This window comes from Herpailurus yagouaroundi, unplaced genomic scaffold (genome assembly GCF_014898765.1).
Source record: "Herpailurus yagouaroundi ecotype Mexico unplaced genomic scaffold, PumYag 28, whole genome shotgun sequence".
NCBI lineage: Eukaryota > Metazoa > Chordata > Mammalia > Carnivora > Felidae > Herpailurus > Herpailurus yagouaroundi.
Window position 1 is genome coordinate 121,784,810 of NW_024412376.1, and position 19,594 is coordinate 121,804,403.

General features: G+C 36.3%; 1 long non-coding RNA gene across 2 annotated transcripts in view; it reads left to right on the top strand.

The window, feature by feature from the left end:
- The first annotated feature begins 2,060 nt into the window (after positions 1 to 2,060).
- Positions 2,061 to 19,594, top strand: part of LOC121035149 (uncharacterized) — a 30,412-nt gene continuing 12,878 nt past the window's right edge. For both annotated transcript variants that reach the window (XR_005792773.1, XR_005792772.1), the window contains exons 1-2: positions 2,061 to 2,131; positions 13,555 to 13,782. This is a non-coding gene — a long non-coding RNA (uncharacterized LOC121035149). The remainder of the gene's footprint in view (positions 2,132 to 13,554; positions 13,783 to 19,594) is intronic.

Below are 19,594 nucleotides of genomic sequence, written 5' to 3' on the forward strand. Positions count from 1 at the left end.
CAAAGTAAAACTTTCTTCATTCTCAGATGACATAATTGAGTCTGTCTTCTACAGACTAAGAAATATACAAGACAACTACAAAAAGTCATTATAAATGTGTGTCGCAAGACTGTAGAACATAAGGTCAATACACTAAAATTGACTGCGTTTCTATTTTTTAGCATCCAAAAATTGACATTTTAAATCAAGAAAATAATACCACTTACAAATGGGATAATATTAAGTAATTTTATATTTGGCTTCTTTTGCCTATCATAATGTTTTAGCACTCCATATGTGTTGCTGAATTTATCAGTAATTTGTTCCCTTTTGCTACCGAATAGTACTCTGTTATGTAGCCAAAACAACATTTGTTCATTAATTTATCAGATGATGGGCATATGGGATGTTTTGAGTTTGGGGTTTTACTTTTACAAATGTAAAACTCTTTATGTAAATATATATGATTATCACTTATAGGTAAATACCTAGAAAAGAGATCTCTGGGTCATATAGTTAAGTCTACTATAAACTCTGTAATGTATTTCTAAGTGATTTTATAATTTGTTTGTGGCATTTTACATTCCCCCTAGCAATATGTAAAAGTTACAGTTGTTCCTCAATCTCACTAAAGCTTAATATTGCCAATCCTTCTCATTTTAGTTATTCTTATGGTTACCTAGTGGTATCTCAATGTACTTTTAATTTCATTTCACCAAAGATTAATTATTTTGAGCATTTCATAATATTAAATAAAATATTAAATGACCACCAAAAAGAAAATTTAAAATATGACACAGCATTGTGTATGATTATTACAAACTATGTTAAAGGAAGCAGGGTAAAATTGTGGTCCATGCTATGATAATACTCAAGTAAAACTTTGTGACAATATGAATGGACCTAAAGGATTTTGTGCTAAGAGAAATAAGTCAGATAGAAAAAGACAACTACCACATGATTTCACTTGTTTGTGATATCTAAAAAAAAAAAAAAAACAACAAATGAACAAGCAAACAATAACAAAATAGAAAAAGATTTACAAATGCAGAGAACAAACTGTTAGTTGCCAGAGAGGGTGGGGGGAATGGACAAAATAAGTAAAGAAGACCAAGAGGAAAAAATTTCCATTTATGAAGTAAATAAGTCATAGGAATAAAAAGTACAGCACAGAGATTACAGTCACCAATATCGTTAAGAACTTTGTACAGTGGCAGATGGTAACTACACTTATTGTGGTGAGCACTGTGTGTAATACATAGAATTGTCAAATCACTATGTTGTACACCTGAAATTAATTTAACATTGTATGTCAACTATACTTCAGTAAGAAATAATAATAAAATTTTTAAAAATTGCATGTGTTTCTGCATAAGATCAGGGATGAAATTAATTTCAATTAGTTGTTTTGCCAGGACTATAGTTACATAGCTTTTTACTTTTTCATATCATTTATATTTTCAAGGGTTGTAATGTGGTCATAATGTAGGTACAAGAGAGGGTGGGAAAGGGAGAATCTGATTCATGCAGGCTAACTATTCAAGGAATGTCTCAAGAATTAGGTAGCATATTTGATCAGACCTAAAAATGATGTGTTTGTTAGAGCTTGGATGTGTACCACTATGTTTTTGTGTCTCTAATCCTTCCAAAATGAAGATGAGGAAGACCCTCTTGCCAAGTAGACTGGGGACACCCCTGGGCCCTGAGGCCTTCCACCCAGCCCATCCCAAAGATGTCACAGTAGGCTCTTGTTCTCCTCCTGTGAAAGAATTCAAGGACAGACACAACACAGCGGGTGAGCCACACAAGCCGGAAAGATTATTAAAGCGAAAGTACATGTTATGCCCAGAATTCGTGATCCCCAAAGACCACCAGGGAGCCGAGTCCGATGCAAAAGCAAAAGAGCCTTTATTCGAGCTAGCTCGAGCTCAATCCCCTACCTGCACAGACACAGCGGTGAGATACCGGGGAGAGAGAGTGAGTTTCAAAAGCACAAAGGTTTTATTGGGGTCTAGGGGCAGTTGGTGAGGTAATGGCTGTGGCCTCAGCCGATTGGCTGGGGAAGGGTCGGAATCCTGTAACTCAAGGGGTGGAAGCGTGGTCTGCCGGCGTAGGTCCGCCCCTTCATTACACTCTTGATTTGTGAGAGCAGGTAAGAGAGAGAGCTGCGTGCCCTGGGGTTTGGGTTTCTGTCTTTAATGGGCAGTTGTTAAGAAAGGGGAGGAATATTCATAACTTGAGACAGGGATTTCTTGCAAGCTGTTTCTTTCCTTACTTGGTCGCTGGTTTCCTGACATGGCAACCGCCACCCTGGGCCTGTCTGGTTGATCCAACTTCTTATGGCTTTGTTTTGGAGTGCTGCCAGGATAGGCTTCTGACTCCCAATAGCTGGCTATGACTTCCTCTTTTTTGACCTCCAGGCATCTTGTTAGAACCTAACTAACTGCCTCTAGCAACATCATTTACATTATAGCTGGCCCTAAATTAGCAGAAGCCTTAGAAAAACCTGGAGGCAGTTCACGGATGAAAAGAATGGCAAGAAATGAGTAACTCAGAGGATCTTGCTCTCTGGTTTTCATTCCCACCTAAAACTCTTCTGAAGTGTTCAGGCCATAGACAGAACAAAAAGTCCAGAAAAACTTGTACAGTATTGACTAGTTTAATGAGTCTTATAAAACAAATGGATAATTGATTCCACACATCAGTTGGTGAAGTCTAAAAGGATGAGATGTTCACCTTTTTCCTTTTTAAGTTGCCTCACTGGTCAGAAGTGTTCCAGATTCAGAAGCAATCTATGTATTGCTTCTGAAATACATAGCAATACTATGAACATGTATTCATAGTATTGAAATTTGCTACATGTTTGAAATTTGCTACATTATTTTTTTTCCTTGTTTCATCTACTAGTCATCGGCCTACGTTGCACAAACTCCTATCACTTACTTGCATCTCCTGTTCATAGTTCTGTAGGCTTTTCTGTATCTCTTGGCTTTGTTTGGACTTGCTTTGAATCTATAAACATCCTCATATACAGTCCTAGGGGAAGTGTAACTTTGTTCAGTCATACGTGATGAAGCACTTGTCATTTTCTTTTTTTTTTTTTTAATTTTTTTTCAATGTTTATTTATTTTTGGGACAGAGAGAGACAGAGCATGAATGGGGGGAGGGGCAGAGAGAGAGACACACAGAATCGGAAACAGGCTCCAGGCTCTGAGCCATCAGCCCAGAGCCTGACGCAGGGCTCGAACTCACGGACCGCGAGATCGTGACCTGGCTGAAGTCGGACGCTTAACCGACTGCGCCACCCAGGCGCCCCAGCACTTGTCATTTTCTAATGTACTCTTTTTTTAATACCTACCATTAAGCCAATCACTTTACATTGTTTTGCCATCTCTTTGCCTCCTTCCGTGCATTCTAAATCCTTTCATTTATTCTCTGTTCATTCCTCCAGCTCATTTTTTTAACTTCTCAGCTCAGTAATTGAAACTATGTGGCAAATTTCCTTAATTTTTTAATATCTCCTGTAAGTTGCACAGAAGTCCACTCGATCATGCACGTTTATTACATTTCTGTCATTTATTTCTGCCTTAATCCTATTCTTTGATTTTCTGCATTATTAATGTTGTTGTTATAGTTCTTTATCACTCTTCAAAAGAAGTTCTAATATTCCTTTCTCAATTCCTTTTCTTTCTCTCTGCCAATAATTTACCGAAACACTCATCTTGGTGTGTGTGTGTTCTTTTTTTTTTTAATATTGATTTATTTTTGAGAAAGAGAGAGAGAGAGGAGAGAGAGAGCGCACATGAATGGGGGAGGGGAAGAGAGAGAGGGAAACACAGAATCTGAAGCAGGCTCCAGGCTCAGAGCTGTCAGTGCAGAGCCCAATGCGGGGCTTGAACTCACAAATTGCGAGATCATGACCTGAGCTGAAGTAGGATGTTTAAATGACTAATCCACCCAGGCACCCCTCATCTTGGTGTTTTGAAAGCCTACTTACATCAAAGATAACAAAACTTTATATTAATTAACTTTAATTTTAAAGATATGCCAAAGAAAGAAGACATCCAAATGGCTAACAGACACATGAAAAGATGCTCAACATCACTCATCATCAGAGAAATACAAATCAAAACCAAATTGAGATACAACCTGATGCCAGTAAGAATGGCTAAAATTAACAACTCAGGAAACAACAGATGTTGGCAAGGATGTGGAGTAAGGGGAATGCAATTGGTGGGAATGCAAAATGGTGCAGCCAAACTGGAAAACAGTGTGGAGGTTTCTCAAAAAATTAAAAATAGAATTACCCTATGATCCAGCAATAGCTATACTAAGAATTTATCCAAAGGATACAAGAGTGCTGATTCATAGGGGTGCATGTACCTCAATGTTTATAGCAGTGCTATCAACAATAGCCAAATTATGTAAAGAGCCCAAATGTCCATCAACAGATGAATGGATAAAGAAGATGTGATATATATGTGTATATACACATATATACCATAGAATACTATTTGGCAATGAAAAAGAATGAAATCCTGCCATTTGCAACAACGTGGATGGAACTGGAGGGTATTTTGCTAAGTGAAATAAGTCAGTCAGAGAAAGACAGATATCATATAATTTCACTCATATGTGGAATTTGAGAAGCTTAACAGAAGACCATGGGGGAAGGGAAGGAAAAAATGTTTCAAACAGAGAGGGAGGCAAACCATAAGAAACTCTTAAATATAGAGAATAAACTGAGGGTTGATGGGGGTGGGGGGTGGAGAAAATGAGTGATGGGCATTGAGGAAGGCACTTGGGATGAGCACTGAATGTTGTATGTACGTGATGAATCACAGGAATCTACTCCCGAAGCCAAGAGCACACTGTAAACACTGTATGTTAGCTAATAACAATAAATTATATATTAAAAATAAATAAATACATAAATACATACATACATACATACATAAATAAATAAATGCCAAAGAGGAATCTTAAGTAGCATAGAAGACTGGTGGATGGGAAAGACATTTCCAAAAGTTTGGAAAGATGATTTTCATAAATTTTGCTATAACTCTATAAGATTTTCACCTGAATTAATCATTTTTAATTCATATATGTACTTTTTATTTCAAGATTACTTCAGAATCCACATGCTTCCTAATCAGATCCCTCCATTAAACCTAATGATAGCTGCTTGTCACTCATTCTTATAAATACAACACATCTACTTTATCTAGAATAAGGCTTCAAAACTTAGTTCTCTCCTCTGCATCACTGTAACTTGCTCCTATAGATTTCTCCTTTTCATATAAATTTCTTTACTTTTTATTTTTTGTGATTTGGGCATGGACATAAATTCTTGTCTTCCAGTCCTTCCAGCTAGAATACCATAAGGGCACATTTCAATACATAGTTTCTTAACTCTTCAAAGTTATCCACATTAAACCCCATAAATTCTTTAAAATTTTTAAATCCTTGTGTGTGTATGTGTGTGTGCATATGCACGCACGTTTAATAGCCATAGCTTCAAATGAACCTCTTTGTGACTAGATTTTTCTATTGAGAGTAGGATAGAGGAGAGAGTTGCCTGAGGAATTGAGCCCTATGGATCATGTTATTAAAATTTACCATTCAAATGGTAGCATAATGCAGGAAAAGAGAGGATAGTGAGGAAGGTTAAATTACTCCTCATCTTTAAGTTTGAATTAAAAGTGCTACAAAGTTCAATGACAGCTTTCATGAGAAGAAACAATAAATTTCATCCTATCGAAGTAGAGACTCAAACCTGAGATATTTGACATTCAAAAGATAAATCTTGACATTCAGAAGACAATAAATCTTGGTATCTTCATAAATGTGGAAATGGGACTACAGACTCAGTTTTTTTCAAACCTCACTTCCAAGGAAAAAGCACATTTTTCCTATATGTAGATTTCAAATTAATTACCTCTTCCACGTGTACAAAATTGGTTTTTATCTACTTTTTCATGAAGTGTAAAGTGTTTGGGACCTCAAGTCATTTATTTTAGTAGTGACAATGAACAGAAGCCCAAAGAGCACCTGAGTTCCACTTGGCTAAGTGTCTATATCAGAGAGAGGCTCTAGTGTCTCAACACATGGAGTTCAAACCTGTGCTTAATCCAAATAATAAATTTTTGCATGACACAACCTTAGGGTCACTGGAGAATTGTTGAAATCTCAAATGTTAAATCCACCATTGTCAAAGGACTATTTGAAATACTGATTCAAACCTCCCTAATGTATGTGCTTTGTGCTGTAATTATGTGACAAATCAAACTGCTGGAACAGTGTTTGGAAACTAAAAACTAAACTGTTTTTCCAATTAAAGTGAAAACTGGAAAATATTAAGGAAGTATCCTCTTTCCTGGTTCTCAAAACTATCATGAATTTCCTAATATTGTACAGTATAAAACTTGAAAAACTAAGAAATGAGTATGCACACTCATCCCCCCACCCCCAACTTCCAAAGTAAATCAAACCTATCCATTCTAGATTTTTAGGAGAGAAAATTCAGTCATGAAGATATTTAGAAATTAACCCAACTTGGCAGACAAAGATGAGCCATCAGATTTTCTGATTTCTGTTCAAGAGAAGAACCATCTGTCCTCAAGCCAACTATAATATGTGATCTGCATGTAGCTTCATCCTGACTAGCTATGTCTGTAATGTCACCCTATCATGGTAAACACCACTCTAAACTGCCTTTTCTGTCATTGTTAACACTTCTATCAGACACTTTGAAGACTGCTGTAGAAAAACATTTGTTGAACTTCTAGCTCACACAAATACTGTTGGGACCTGGAAAATGGTTTCACAGTTAAATATAGCATTTCAAAAAGAAAAAAAAAAGTCATTCATAAGAAATAAAAGCACGCTCTCTCTCTCACTCTCCTATTCCACCTCCATCTCTTTGTAGACCAATTCTGTGAAGTTTGGCTAAGGTAGTCTTTGTATTCATGCATAATGGCTCTAAGTAAAGTTCTCCTACAGTTTTTTTCCCAAAACTTGGCTTCTTAAACGAAGCATTATATAATACAGGAGTAATGGAGGCTTTTGAAAGTAATTTGGGATTTAGGTTAAGAAATAGCAAAATTAAGATTTGAAAATTACATACTCATCATACCTGTTTTTAGCTCAGTTTTCTGGTCATGAATCTTTATTCTGCTTTTAAAAGAAAACCACATGTTGAGGAAAGATATGTATAAGACGCAAATTGAGTTTTATGTGGCCTCCTACTGTACTTTGAAATATAGTTTCAGTGTATAAAATATGGCACTTGTGTGCCATTATTTTAAATTCACCCCCAAGATTACTGCCTACCCTTATGTCCAATTTTATTTAAATTAAGGATGATGAAAGTTCCCAACACCTATATTTTGTTTGGAAAAAGAATGGTAAAAGTTTGAGTGACTGCTGTTTGAAATAATTCATCTTCCCAAGTTACTAATGTATTATTAAGAAGTGGCTTATTCAGGGGGCACCTGGGTGGCTCAGTCGGTTGAGCATCCAACTTCAGCTCAGGTCATGATCACGCAGTTTGTGAATTCGAGCCCCGCATCAGGCTCTGTGCTGACAGCTCAGAGCCTGGAGCCTGCTTCAGATTCTGTGTCTCCCTCTCTCTGCTCCTTCCCCACTCATGCTCTGTCTCTGTCTCTCAAAAATGAATAAACATTAAAAAATTAAAAAAAAAAAAAGAAGTGGCTTATCCAGGAAATAAAGTAATATTTGCATTGTTGTTACTGAAGATTTTGGTTGTTTCCAAACCCATGTGAAAATCTCAATCACTGGAGAATTCCTCAAAATGTAGATTTCAGGGCTTCAATTTCAGACATATGAAGAATCTCCAGAAATGGAGTGCTATCATTTGTGTTAAGATGGCCACCCAAATAATTCTGAAGTTCAGAAGGTGGGAGAACCACTTGACTACAATTTATTGGACAAAAATTTGAGGAGCTAATACTTACGGGTTTTCCATAGTAATAAGTATCAATAAGTATCAGTAATAAGTATGCATTCTACTATGAAGAAATAATTTGATATGCTTAAATGAAAACCATTTTATATCTTTTTTTCTGATTCACGCTTGCATTAAAACCTTAATAAGGTGAATTTTAAATATGTCTAATCTAGTAAATAAACTATGATCTCTAAAATGGAAGATGTAAAGCATAGGTTCAATGTTTGTAAGAACATATGCTGTGAACAATAAAAATTCCAATTAAAATTGAAAATATTACCCCAAGCTAGTATCTTTTGGCACTAATTCTTATTTTAATCAAATGCATCAATTTTTTATAGCTTAGTAGAAAAGCATATCATGTTTTATATATGTATATGTGTTTTTATAGCATTTCATGAGTCTAAATGGCCTCTAAAGTACACATTATGCTATTATCTCCTGTATAAATTTTCAGAATATTTGAGAAGAAAGAGGTGCTTCCTTTACAAATCCTAATTGTTTTTCTCTGAATTGTTTTTGAGACTTATTGTGCATAAAACTTGCAGGACTGTATCTTTGTCTTCTGGGCTCTGTGCAAGACAAACATAGTGACATATGTGTTCTCATTTGTCTGTGTATCAAGGAACACATATGGTTCCCACTCAGGAAGAGAACTTTGTGCTGAAGATTTGGTGGTAAAGAAATCAGAGACACTCCCTACCCTAAGAGAGTTTACCTCCTTATGAGGAAGATAGACATAAAACCTTGGGAAATTATGAATGAAATAAATTTCACCAAGGAGAAATGACAAGTATGAACAAGGCAGGTATTACTGCATAATGGATGTGAAAGAAGAATCCCAAAGGATGAGTAGGAGTTACCTAGTTATCTGGGCAAAGAGAGTTCAAGGCAGAAAAATAAGATGTGGTTAGAGGAGGGCCCAGCATGCTACTTTGTTGAATTGATCTTGAACAGTAGGTGATGGTAGAAATGATGGTGGGCTCTGAAGGAACACAGCTGTAGTTCTAATCCTAACTCTCCTACCACTACTGAGTCATGCCTTCATGCAGATTGACTAATTTCTAAAAAGTTCCTCATCTATTAAATGAAGTTTATAATAGGGCTGTAGTGAAGATGAAAGGATCAAATAACAGCTAAATGACTACAGAAAACAAAATTAATACTTGCTTAGGCATAGTGATATATAACCTTACCTTGTTTAATACGTAAATTCCTAATACAATTCCTAACTCAGGAACTGGGCTCCAATTCCAGGGCTCTCTACACAGCACTGCTCTGTCAGGTACTATGGGTGGGCTCCTGCAGAAAGGCTTTATAAACACATTATTGCTATTCAAGATTTGGCAGAGGAGAAAATTAGAGGAGGAAATTGAAAATATCATAGTCTTTTTTTCCATGTTCAAAAATGTTGGACAGTGTTTAATGGGGAAAAAAGTTTCCTATAAATTTTAGATGTTGGAAAAGAAAAAGCGGCTCATAGATTTTAGAAAGTAAAGATGGATTTAAGAGTAGGAAGTAGCAGGATGGCAAATGAAATTAACTTGGGTAAATGACTCAGAGGGTGGTTGGCAAAAATGATCTTAATTGTTCTTATGCACAGATTATCACTGGGAAAAATATAAAAATTAGATTTGAAAGTGATTGGATTGTTTTATGAGCTTCAAGCAATAATTTTTTAATCAAACCTCATGATGCAGGAAGTAAACTGATCATTCAGAGATCAGAATGACATTTATGGGCTTGAGAGATTTCTATCTGTCTCTGAAACTGGCTGAGTGGGCACTACCATAGGTGGAACTTAGTAAAATGATTTATTACCCAATGTAGTACGTATCTCTTATTATTGCTAATTAATCATTAGGGGCAAATAGAAGACGCTATTTTCTGATACTAATTCAAATTTCTTAAATTAATAGTTTTGAAGAGAATCAGATGTAGAATTAATGTATAAGGTGTAAGATTTAACACTCCCCAAATTTTTAAAAATAGATAAATAGGGTTTCATAGGTTTCCAGGCCATACATTGTATTAGGCATTAAGATCTATTATGGGTTGAATTGCATTCCCAAAAATTCATATGTTGAAATCCTAACCTTAGAATGTGACTTTATTTGGAAATAGGGTCATTGTAGATATAATCAGTTAAGATGAAGTCACACTGGAGTAGGGTGGGCCCAATCCAATATAAAAAAAGTATTCTTGCGGCTCCTGGGTGGCTCAGTTGGTTAAGCGTCCGACTTGGACTAAGGTCATCATCTCGTGGTTTGTGAGTTCAAGCCCCGCGTGGGACTCCGCGCTGACCGCTCTGAGCCTGGAGCCTGCTTTGGATTCTGTGTCTCCTCTACTCTCTGCCCCTCCCCTGCTCACGCTCTATCTCGCTCTGTCTCTCAATAATAAATAAACGTTAAAAAAAATTTTTTTAAAGGTATTCTTATAAAAAGGAGAAATTTGGACACACACACACACACACACACACAACACAGAGAACTTTGTGAAGATAAAGGAAGAGATTGGTGTGATGTTTCTACAAGCCAAAGAACACCAAAGAGTCCCAGCAAACCACCAGAAGCAGGGGGAGAGGCATGGAAAGGAATTCTTCCTCACAGCTCTCAAAAGGAACTGACACTGCCAACACCTTAATCTTAGATTTGTGGCCTCCAGAACTGTGAGGCAACAAGTTCCTGTTATTTAAGCTACCCAGTTTGTGCTTCTTTGTTATAGTAGCCCTAGTAAGCTAACACAGGATTGGAGCAGGGAATTCCCCACCCTCATGGTGCCTATGTTCCAGTTGTGGGCAATAAAGCAGCAAACTTTTCTGTGTCTCAACCTCAAAAGAACTTGTAGGGCTGTTTTCTAATGAACAAAATTATATATTTGTAGCTAAAAGAACAAAATGAAAGTAAGTGAATCCAAAAGAATTCATTTATTAGTCAAAAACATAAGTAGTCTGTGCTTTGTGCTGGGTTTTCTCCACTTACTCTTCCAGAACTATGCCTAACCCTTCTCTGTGTTTTGCTTGCTAAACTTTATGGTCTGCATCAGTCAAGATCTCTTCCACTCTATTTTCCAGGTGCATTCAACCAATGGGAGTCACTGAAAGAAGAGCAGGGTTCAGGAGAGAGTCCATTAACTTCTCACTATTGGTCTGCAGTGTTGTCAATGGCTAAAATCCTCTCCACCTAATCATTAGTCAGGTGCCTCCTCTCAGTGAGTTCCAGTAATGTTATTCCCTTCTTTCCCCCTTAAAACTAGCTCATGGTAACCATTTCATAATAATTGTTGCTAATTCCCAGGAGTTTTATCCTTTCTCATTGTTACCCTTAACTTCTCCCTTAGAAATAATCCCATTTTCATACTCTCTTTCATCACCTCTTTAACTATCAGTGATTTCTTGCTAACACCATGGCTGATAACAAGAAATTTTCCTGGAATATTCCCAGGAAATAGACTCTAAAATTTGGGTTTTAGGACTGATGTCTCACATATTTGATGAGCATGCAGATTATCTCTTTGCTAAGGGACAATAAGATCTCATGATTGTAGTAGCACCACAGTTACTCAAATTATCACAGGTGGCATGAGATGAGGTGCACTGGAAAAAGGCTTTGAGAGCTCAATTTTCTATGGCATTTAGTTGCTATGTTGACATTGCTAATGTAAAAATCTGGAATATACTTGTTATTTCTAACCAAGCACACACACACAAATTAACTCAAAGCCTGACATTCCTTTTCAAAGTGCAGAAAGCCTCTATGAAGCTTTTTCACACATGACTGTGGATCAGATACAAAGCCTGATTGTTAGTGCTATAGAGATGCAACACCAGTTAAACGTACAATTTCCTCAGATTTTTGATGCTAACTTCAAGGTTCCTAGTAGAACCTTGAAAATTGAGATGGGGAGTTTTGGTCAGTGTATCTGCTTGTCCACTCGCTGTGAACATCTGAAAGGAGAGATAGATGACTCAATGTAAAAATCTACATTAATTCATAGTCCATAGATAACAGGTTAGTTGTTGGTCATGGTACTGGAAAAAAAGATTGGAAAATAAGTGACAAGTATGAATCTACAAGACAGGATAGTGAATACACATTTCAGAGTATGAAAATATTCATGGGCCACATAAAATCTCTGCATTGAGGTGAAGGCACTCACCAATCAAGTGAACAGAATTACCTGTTGTGTGGATATAAGTTAGCTTTCTATCCTTGGTTGCTAAATTGCTTGTTTAATGGGCCCATTTACAAAGTGGCCACAGTGGCTGGGATGGAGGCTATGCATTGGGCTCAATAACATAGATAACATAGATTTCCCTTCACTAAGACTGAACTGCTCACAACTACTTGTTGAGTATTCAACATGCCAACAGCAGAAGTCCATGCTAGGCCACCAGTACAACCACTTCCTGGAGAGCTAGCCATTCACTGGGTGAAAGTTGACCACTTTCGAGCCCTTTTGTCACAAAGACTGTTCTCATGGGAATATACTCATATGCCAGAAACAGATTTCCTTTTGTGCTGGCAAAACTCTATCAATATTGTTGGGCAGGGACTAACAAAATGCCTTATTCGTTTTTAGGGTACTTCAGTATCCTTAAAAAAATCACTTTTGCTGAGAGGAAACATTTTACAGTGAAAGAAATATAGCAAGCAGTGTGAAATTCTCAAGGTACTCTCTGATCTTATCATATTCCCCCAAAGAGCAGCTGGTTGACAAAGTGATAAATTAGCCACCAAAGGCTCAGAAATGACACTATGTAAGTGAAGACATCCTGTGAGCTTATAGTTCTCTTCTATAGGATGCATAATAAACTTTAGGCCAGTAAACAATAAATAGCGCCATCTTCTCTATAGATAGACTGCATGAGCCTGGGAAACAAGGTGTGGATGTGGGAAAAGCTCTTCTCACTACTGAACCTAATAGTATGCTAGAAGGGACCTCAGTGTAGTTCAAAAGTCAATGCTTCCACCAGGGAACACAGTCATGATTCTATTGAAATAGAAACTGAGATTAACCTCAGGCTATCTTGGGCTCCTTATTTTAACAGGTAAAGACAGAGGTCAATGTTGTGGCTTGAATAATTAATTTGATTAACAAGGAGAAATTAGATTTCTTCCAACTAGTGGGGGCAACTTACTGTGGCACCTATTAATACAGCCATTCTTCTATCATTTGCCAGTGGGAAATTGGGGCAACACATCAAGACAAGACCATTAGAGATATGGCTTCTATAGAAGTGAAGATTTGGGTCACCCCATCAGAAAAAAACTCGTCAACTAATGATGGCAGAGAATAAAGGAAACATGAAACTGGTGATCAAAGAATGAAACTATAATTTCAACAAACCTTGTAACCTAAGCCTTATAGTCAGCTATAGAAGTGGACACTATGGTCAGCTATGTTCTCCATTAATCATTATTTTTCTCCCTTCCATCCACTATGGACATCTATACTATATATGAAGGGCACTGGTGCTCAATAATATCACAGTTAAAGCTCCTGGTGAGATTCTAGCTACACTGACATCTCCCCAAGGTGATATGATAGTTAGTAAGACTTTTTGTTTCCTTTATGTTTGGGGATTTTTTTCCTTTGTGTTTCAGATTTGTCTATCTAAAATGAAGAACTGGAATGAATGCCAACTAGAAAAAAAGGGATGGACTGTGCTGATTATTCTGCATTTACTATTACCTTTATGGATCTGTTCTTTGCACTGATCTTTACCCCAGAACTACATCATTTGGTATCTCTTGCCCTCTGACATTTTGCTGTTTTCAATCAATAAGAGGCATTACTATGGGAGAAAAGGAGTAAGAGGGCAAAGTTATCAGGTACTTATTTCTACCACACCTCAGCTCCCTCCTCCCAACCCATGATTTTGACAGTGGCCCTCCTCCTCTGTGTAAGTCCACTAATGCTGGGCAGGCCAGTTTTCACAGCAATAGTCATCACTTAGTTTTGCTCTTACCACTCTGTACCATTTCACATGAGACTTTGGAGTAGTAATGGCTCTCATTGTTGGGGGCCCTTGAATGCTTCACCAACCCTTTTTTGTTCTCTTAATTTTGCCTACATTTCCATAATTATTCTCTTTTATTAACTCATCCATTAACTTTCTAGTGTGCCTTCTGTTTTCTACTAGCACCCTAACAGACTAAACTCATGGTTGATAAATGTCTTTTGTTATTCCCTACTGTCTCTGTCCCAGGAATAGAAATTATCTTTAAAAAAAAATCAAGATTCCACCAGACACTACTGTGAAACATGTCTGACCAGCAGTGTGGACTGCACAGCCAAAAGAGAAGATATAGTCCCTGGAACAGATTCTTTAAGGGTAGTGATATATTGGGATTGTGTTCTATAATCAAGATACTAAATATTTGGAAAGTTGCTATATTTATATCAACAAATTGGATCAAAACTCTATCTGCAATATGCCAAAGTAAGAAGAATTGATGAGAATAACATAATTACAAAGGTCACAAAATCCAGCATATGAGAATGAATAACAGAGAATCTTCTCACTTATATCTTTGAAAAGCTATTAGACTTTTTAGACCAGCATAATAGCTATCAGTTACTTGGCCAATTGATATATATATATATAGATAGATAGATAGATAGATAGATAGATATTTTGGGGGGGTTTGTTCCTATGCTACTTTAGAATAATGATAATGACCTATTTTATGAAGACTGAACTATTATCTTGAGTGTTGCTCTTTAAGAACCTACAGAACTTATTCAAAATACTAACTAAAATCCTGTATATTTCTTTTCTTTTTTGGAACTGAAAGCGTGAAAAAGAAACCTTCAGAATATTACATGGAATCAATGACTACCACATATCAACTCTTATTGGCCATTGCCTTTGCCACCTACCCAATCCTTTTATTGAGAAACAGAGTTTTATGATTCACATTTAACCTCCCAGTTTTGCTCTTTAGGGGCTAAATGCAATATTGTTGAAACATACTCTTTGAATTTAATAAGAAAATGATCGATTTTAATGCTATCTCAGGAGAAAAAAGTGTAATGCTCAACACACTATAGTAAAAAGGAAGAGACAGGCTTCCGTAGCTGTTCATTGCAATTGAAAAAGCCTCCTATTTCTTCCTACATTCCAGACTAAGTCATCGCAGCAAACTTGTCGGCTTTAGCCAACTCGTGTTTTTATGTCTCAGCAGAGATGTGCTTCAAAGAAATCTCCCTTTGAAACCTGTGATAAAAAACTACTCAAAGCAAACTGAATTCATAATCAAATAACCTGTATTTTCTTTAAAAAAAAAAAAAAGGAAAACAGAGCTCTTACTTGCAATACATTTTTAATAGTATTTTGAGTAGCTTTACTATTTTTTTCCCTTGTGGGAATATATCAGATTCAGACATGCTCTGAAAGAACAATCTTCTCTCTAAATAATACATAGCTAATAACTGAATTTAAATAGAATAACATGGGAGCATTTGTCTGTATCAAGGGGTCTCTCCCCCCCAAAAAAAGAAAAGAAAAAAAGAAAAATTCTCTAAAATAAAAAATCGATAGCTATTATTTTTAAGCATTTCTAATGGCCAGGAAGGACTCATAATGCAAATTTTAGTTGCTAGTGTGGGCCACAGACCCTACCCCCCAAACTCATTCCCCACTCCTCAATCTAACCCTTTGCTACCTCTACCTATATGGTCCACATACCTCAAATTCTGGTTCAATTTGGACTAAATAAACAGCATATGCAGATACATGCCATGTGCTAGTATCTGAGTTGATATGTGGGAAATACTAGCACTAATGTTGAGAACAAAGTAGCATGTCCCTAACAGTGAATGAATGCATGAATGAATAAACAAATAATACACTACAGATTGAACTTGAATTTAAACCCTATAAAGAATAATGTTGAAAAATCAATACTTGAAACAATACAGAAAAGTCTTTTTTTATTATTCTGAATTTGTGATCATTTATAGAAAATTAAGGAGGGGGCCTGGGTGGCTCAGTCAGTTGGGTGTCCAACTTCAGCTCAGGTCATGATCTCACGGCTCCTGGGTTTTGGCCTTGCATCAGGCTCTGTGCTGACACCTTGGAGCCTGGAGCCTGCTTTCAATTCTGTGTCTCCTCTCTCTCTGCCCCTCTCCGGCTCATGCTCTGTCTCTCTCTGTCTCTCAACAATAAACATTAAAAAAAAGTTTTAAATAAAAACAAAAAAAGAAAATTAAGGAGGATTTGACAGCAAACAACTCATGTGTACTTCAGAGAAAGAACAATTTTACCACTCATTGGTTTCAAAATTATAAAGTTTTGTTTTATTTTAATGAAGAACACAAAATCACAAATACTGCAACTGATACCAAAGATGAACAAAATTATAACAAAAATAACAGAAATTTGTGTGCAAGGAAGCTAATGGAACAGAAATAGAATCCCGAAAAAGACCCAAACACATATGATCACTTGATTTATGTAGTGCATGACTGTAATTCAAACTAAAAGGGCAGTCTTTTCAATAAATTGTGCTGATCCATTAAGATATCTCTGGAGGAAAAGAAAATGAAATTGACCCTTACCTCACAACATACACAAAAGTAATTTGATACAGATCATAGTCCTAATTGTGAAAAGAAAAACAAAAGGCTTCTAGATGAAAACAGAAGACAGTATCTTTTTCATCTCAAATAGGCAAAATTTCTTAAACAGGACACAAGAGCACTAGCTATTAAAAAATTGTTGAATTAAAAAGTTCTGCCATCAGTCAAAATACATCAAAAATACAAGAGAAAAAAAATGCCAAGCTATAGACTGGGAGAAGATATTCCCAATATTTAGGTGCAGCCAAGGACTTGGAGTCAGAATCCTATAAGTCAATAAAATACTAACAACCTATTTTATAAATAAATAAAACTTGAAAGAGAACATTACCAAAAGTGATGTGCAAAAGGACAATAAGCATATGAAAAGATACTCAGTATCATTTGTCATCACAGAAATGCAAATTGAAATCACAATAAGACATTACATCCCACAGGAATGGCTAAAATTATACATTATATAAATATATATATATATGTATATATTATTCACAAAACCAACGTTTACTGTTATCAAGTGTTGGTGGATATGGAGCAATGAAACTCATATATTTTTGATGGGATTGTAAACTGGCACATACATTTTGGAAAAAGGTTACAATAACATATGCACACACATACACACACACATACGATATTACTGAAAATTTAAATAAGTTTCAAGAGGAAATGCCTGCTTTTGACCATAAAATGGCATGTATAGGACTGTTATGAATATTCATGTCAGTGTTGTTTACAAAAATCAAAAGCTGGACAAAATCCAAATGCCCAACAACTGTAGAACGAACAAATGAAAATCACCAACACGATGAAAAAAAAGTAACTGTATCTACAGACAAAACATGAATACATCTCACACACATCAAATTGAGCTAAAGAAGCCAGAAAAAAACATATATACTATATTTAATTAATACAAAGTTGGCAAAACTAATCTATGATGATAGAGATTAATACAGCAGTTATCCTTTGCAAAAATCCTCAACAAGATACTAGCAAACTGGATCCAACAATATATTAAGACAATTATTCACCACAAACAAGTGGGATTTATACCTAGGATGCAGGGCTGGTTCAATATCTACAAAACCATCAATGTGATACATCACATTAGTAAAAGAAAGGACAAGAACCACATGATCTTCTGAAAAGGTGCAGAGAAAGCATTTGACAAAATACAGCACCCTTTCTTGATAAAAAAGCCTTCAAGAAAGAAGGGATAGAAGGAACATACCTCAAGACCATAAAGGCCATATACAAAAGACCCACTGCTAATATCATCCTCAATGGGGAAAAACTGAGAGCTTTCCCCCATGGTCAGGAACATGATAGGGATGTCCATTCCCACCACTGTTATTTAACCTAGTATTGGAAGTTCTAGCCTCAGCACTCAGACAATACAAAGAAATAAAAGGCATCCAAATTGGCAAGGAGGAAGTCAAACTTTCACTCTTCACAGACAACATGACACTCTATATGGAAAACCCAAAAGATTCCACCAAAAATTTTCTAGAGCTCATCCATGAATTCAGCAAAGTCACACAATATAATATCAATGCACAGAAATTGGTTGCATTTCTATACACCAATAATGAAGCAGCAGAAAGAGAAATCAAGGAATCAATCCCATTTAAAATTGCACCAAAACCCATAAAATACTTAGGCATAAACCTAACCAAACAGATGAAAAATCTATACACTGAAAACTATAGAAAGCTTATGAAAGAAATTGAAAAAGACACACACACACAAAAATGGAAAAATATACCATGCTCCATATTGTTAAAATGTTGATACTATCCAAAGCAATCTACATATTCAATGCAATCCATATCAAAATAACACCAACATTCTTCACAGAGCTAGAACAAACAATCCTAAAATTTGTATGGAACCACAAAAGACCCCGAATAGCCAAAGCAATCCTGAAAAAGAAAACCAAGGCTGGAGGCAGCACAATTCTTGACCTCAAGATGTATGACAAAGCTGTATTCATCAGGAGAGTATGGTACTGGCACATAAAACAGACACATAGATCAATGGAACAGAGTAGAGAACCCAGAAATGGACCCACGAACATATGGCCAACTAATCTTTGACAAGGCAGGAAAGAATATCCAGTGGAATAAAGACAGTCTCTTCATCAAATGGTGTTGGGAAAACTGGACAGCAATGTGCAGTAGAATGAAACTGGATCACTTTCTTATACCATACACAAATATAAACCCAAAATGGATGAAAGACCTAAACATAAGACAGGAGGCCATCAAAATCCTACATGAGAAAACAGGCAAAAACCTCTCTGACCTCAGCAACAGCAACTTCTTACTCAACATGTCTCTGGAGGCAAAGGAAGCAAAAGCAAAAATGAACTATTGGGACCTCATCAAGATAAAAAGCTTCTTCACAGTTAAGGAAACAATCAGCAAAACTAAAACACAAATGATGCAATGGGAGAAGAAATTTGCAAATGACATATCAGATAAAGGGTTAGTATCCAAAATCTATAAAGAACTTATCAAACTCAACTCCCAAAATACAAATAATCCAGTGAAGAAATGGACAAAAGACACGAATAGACACTTCTCCAAAGAAGACATCCAGATGGCTAACAGACACATGAAAAAATGCTCAGCATCATTCATCATCAGGGAAATACAAATCAAAACCACAATGAGATACCACCTCACACGTGTCAGAATGGCTAAAATTAACCATTCAGGCAACAACAGATGTTGGTGAGGATGCAGAGAAAGAGGAACCCTTTTGCACTACTGATGGGGATGTAAACTGGTGCAGCCACTCTTGAAAACAGTGTGGAGGTTCCTCAAAAAATTAAAAATAGAACTATTCCATGGCCCAGCAATTGCACTACTAGGTGTTTATACAAAGAATACAGGTTTCGAGGGGCACATGCACCCCAATGTTTGTAACAGGAGTATCAACAATAGCCATTGTATGGAAAGAGCCCAAATGTCCATCAACAGTTGAATGGATAAAGAAGAGGTGGCATATATATATATATATATATATATATATATATATATATATATATAAAAT